At 49.3% G+C, this 4,123-nt stretch overlaps 1 pseudogene; it reads left to right on the top strand.

Annotated features, from left to right (window-relative positions):
• The first annotated feature begins 1,937 nt into the window (after positions 1 to 1,937).
• Positions 1,938 to 4,123, top strand: part of LOC123121051 (60S ribosomal protein L7-3-like) — a 6,171-nt pseudogene continuing 3,985 nt past the window's right edge.

The following is a 4,123-nucleotide window of genomic DNA, read 5'->3' as shown; positions in this document are numbered from 1 at the left end:
AGGGGAATGGAACAACGTCTCCTATGGCCATTAGCGATGGCCTGGAAGTAAGCCGTGTTGGCGTCCCCAAACAGCACCCAGTTTATAGATCCTCGCTGGCGCCAAAACTCCTCCTCTTTGGAGTAGATATCCATGAGAGAGTCTTCCAGATTATATCTATGAGCCCATTCTTCTGCGAAGATCCCTGAAATGTCTGCGCGAAGGTCAAGGGCTCGGATCTCCTCTAGAAGGGAGGCCTTCTGGATCCGAAGGTCCCTCCCTATATTAGCGCCCCATCCTTTCATAAACTATTTGGACCGCTTGGACAGGTGATGCTATTCGTCCAAGATAGACATCTGCCTATGGGGCTCGGCCAAAGCCGAGACCCAGTGAGCCTGGACGGCTGCCATAAAGCCTGGCCGCCAGAGCCAGAAAGCCTCGAATCGAAACCGAGGGGGGGGGGTCTCTCATCCCTAGAGGACAAGAGAAGGGGTACGTGGTCGGACCCGATGCGAGTAAGGGTCGGGGCAACCGAAGTTCCAAGTCAGGGGAGGCAAATACTCAGTCAAGCACACTAAGGGTCGGGGCAACCTGTCTATTAGTCCAGGTAAATCTCGCCCCGACCCTGTCCAGCTCCAGAAGGCCTAAGTCTGCAACCCAGTCGTTGAATCGACATATCTCCGCAAGATCGACACGCGAGTTGCTCTTTTTCGTGGCGGAGCGGAGGAGGTTGAAGTCTCCCCCTACCACCACCGGGAGGGTCGCGGAGGCTATCTTGGTGTGGAGCTCGGCCAAGAAAGCGGCCGAGCAACTATGGTCGGTCGGGCCGTAAACCACGATGATCTCCCACTTGAAGTTCATACGACGGTCCTAGACCTCCATGCTGACGAAGTGGGATCCACGATCCATGGATCCCACCTCAAAGGTGGCGTCCTTCACACCTAGAAGGATGCCACCGGAGTGACCCGTCACTCCACTAGCTGGCAACCAGTGCCATGCAAACAGATGTCTGCTAAGACGTTCAAGGTCTACGAGAGAGAACTCAGTGCGCATTGTTTCCTGGAGTGCTACCACATCTATGGACTCATCGCGCATGTACTCAATGAGCTGCCTGCGGCGGCCATCGTGGCCGAAGCCCCGCAGGTTCCGAAATAGAGCGCGCATGATCACTTGCCTAACGGGTCCTCCCTGGACCCTATGGTAGTAGTAGCACTAAGGGCCCGACGCAACTGGGCAGTACGGGAACGCGTCCGACCATGGATCTCGCCCGGGTCGTTCGCAAAGAGGCCCCGACCACCAACCGGGCAGGGCGTAGGGGGGAAACCTCTGCAGCTGCTGCCGCCTCGCGGGCACGGGTGGCTGCGAGGTGGCCCTCCAGAACCTCCTTGTCCTGGAGGGACGCAAGCTGCTCTAAGACCGGGCCCTTCTCTCCACGGAAAATTATAGCCGAATCGGCTGCTACCTTGGCCACATGGCCAAGTGGAACGCCAGCAAGTGCAGAGAAGGAAGCGACAGAAATATCATCAGAATCAGGACAAGGAGCCTGGGAGTCAGACGGACCTGTATCGTGGTTGCGGATGGCGGCGCGCCGCGAGGCCTTCTCCACTGCGGTCGGCGAGGCCCCCGCCAGCCGTGGAGCCGCCTCGAGCCGGGCACTCTTCCGGGCCGACGAGGCCGGTGTGGAGGCCGAGCGGGGGCGGCCACGGGACTTGGGCGGCCAGGAAGACGCGGGAGAGGAGACAACCGCGGGTCCGGGCTCTTGGGTAGCCGGCGCCGAGGGGTCCTCCCAGACGCGCACCGGAGACATGAGCCGCGGGGAGGAGGGAGGACGCAAATCCATGCTACCCCGGCTGTCAGCACTCCCCTCCTCATCAGACGAAGACAACGGAGCAGGGAGGAAGGGAGGGGGAAGGGTGGCACCGGGTGGGAGGGTGGCAACCTCGTCGAGCATGGCCGCAATGGCCTCGATGTCCTCAGACTCCTCCTCGGAGCATTCGTCGCGAGAGCCAAGCCCCGAGCAGTGGGTGGACGAGGGGTGGGAGGAGCCGGCTGGGGGAGGGGCATCCCCAGGGTCTGTCGAGTCGTCATTGTTGATGTCTCCTCCTAGATCGACTCCTAGTTGTACCGGCTTTTGCAACTATCCAGTGGCAACTTTGAAATAGTAGAGGTTTGGTTGTCAATGAAATGTCAATGGGCTAAGAAAACTGAATTTTGACGGTGAATCGCTGCTATGCAATTTATTTTATTTTAAAAATATTCTAAATAACTTAGACATACAATGAAGCCTGATTTACTAACATGAACAATAACTTCCTTCATACTATTCTATATATTTATTTCCTCCTTCATTTTTTTAAATAGCTCTTGCGTGTAAGTCTTCAATGATCTATGGTTTTGTGATTTCATAGAGATTTATATTGGGGTTGTTTGCAAGAGCAACAGACTAATGACCATACATTTTGTTTATCTGCAGTGGAGATTATTGCGTAGAACTAGAGTTAGAAACACTAGAGCTGCTAAACCTACAAATATTATGGTACAAAGGGAGTATATTTTAGTAGTCAGCGAATTAAAGTGTTGACCTTAAACCAAGCATGACACATCAAAAGAAGGCAAAAAGTCCTAGTATGAAATTTTCTAGCATGTTCTGGCTTGGAAACTGCCGTGGACATCAGTTCTGTAGAATGACGCGAGATAGGTTTGCTGAGAGCATCATTAATGACAAAGTAGATCGTTTAATCTGCTTAAACAACAGTGACCCAAGCTCAAGTGTACAAGTGCGAGGAGTTTATGAGTTTGATGAGGAAGCATATCCCACTATCCCCAGGTGACTACAATTCGAGGACTGCAATGTATATCCATGGCAACGCTTTTCCCATAAAAGTAGTTTTTATGACACAAAAGACACACCGGGGTAATACAAGTGAAATAAGTTCACAATTGGCCTCAATATTGCTCGACTGCACACATAGAAAGGAATTCTTTAACTGGCGTAGTCTACAACAAGAAGGAAAATACCACAGCCAAATCAATGTGAAGGAAGTCCGATCTAAAGACAAATCCATGTTTGGTAAATATCTCTTCGGACATGCACTCCATATGGGTACATTTTGCATAGGCAACTGTCAGTGCTCCGGTCGGTGTAGAATACACTGATAACAGAGTCAGTGCTACATGAAAAGACAATCTGCAATGGAGAATAATATTTTTTTTCTCAAAAAGAAGATAATTTTTACATAGTTAAAAACTTCTAAATTAATTGTGACACGTGTTTTAAGGTTCAAGGTTTTTAAATTAATTGGGGGATCATAGTGGAGGAAAATTCAGTATATAGAGCTGACTAAGAACTTCCGGTTCTTGTGACACCAGGACTCATCAGAACTATGTCACTGTAGAACGCAGCCTAGGCCGGAGTAAGTCATAGCCTCATAGGAGGTGAGGTACTTAAGATTTGTTCAATTGTGTTTTGTTTTCTACGCACACTGTGAAACAATCCTTGATATTGGTCACAGAGTGGTGCATTGTCCAACCATCGATACATTACTTAAAACCTTGAAAATTTTATATGAGTAACACGCCATACGGTCACACCCTTTTTGAAGAGGCACACACAAGGTTTATTTAGCAAGGATTCGATCTCCTTAAGTAAGGTTCGAGTTGGCATATTGGTTAGTCGTAAATAATTAACGATTTGGTGCAATACATGGATCCCTCCTCGCTTCTTGGCTAAACCTATAATCTGACTCTGTATGTGGATGTTATGAGACGTATTAAATCTTCTGCTATGTGCTGAGAATACGTGTCCCGGTGAACATAGTGTATTTCGGCTGATTCAGCTCAATCCCCATCACAGGCCTTGACGCACAAACAAACTGATTTACGAAGTACTCCCTCTGTTCCTAAATATAAGTTTTTTTAAAAATTATAATATAGACTACATATGAAACAAAATGAGTGAATCTACACTCTAAAACATGTCTATATATCCATACCTCTGCCTCCATACGGTCGGAGTGGTAAGAGGAAAATGATTCATGCTTCCAACCAACATAAGTGTAGAGATTGATGAAGCATGTGGACGTTCACTGGCAACAGTACATGTATAGAGTACTGAGACTATATATGATGCAAGACCGAGTCGCTC

The sequence above is a fragment of the Triticum aestivum genome, chromosome 5D, assembly GCF_018294505.1.
Source record: "Triticum aestivum cultivar Chinese Spring chromosome 5D, IWGSC CS RefSeq v2.1, whole genome shotgun sequence".
NCBI classification, from domain to species: Eukaryota; Viridiplantae; Streptophyta; class Magnoliopsida; order Poales; family Poaceae; genus Triticum; species Triticum aestivum.
The sequence above is the reverse complement of the archived record's forward strand: the minus strand, read 5'-3'. Positions and strand labels throughout refer to the sequence as shown.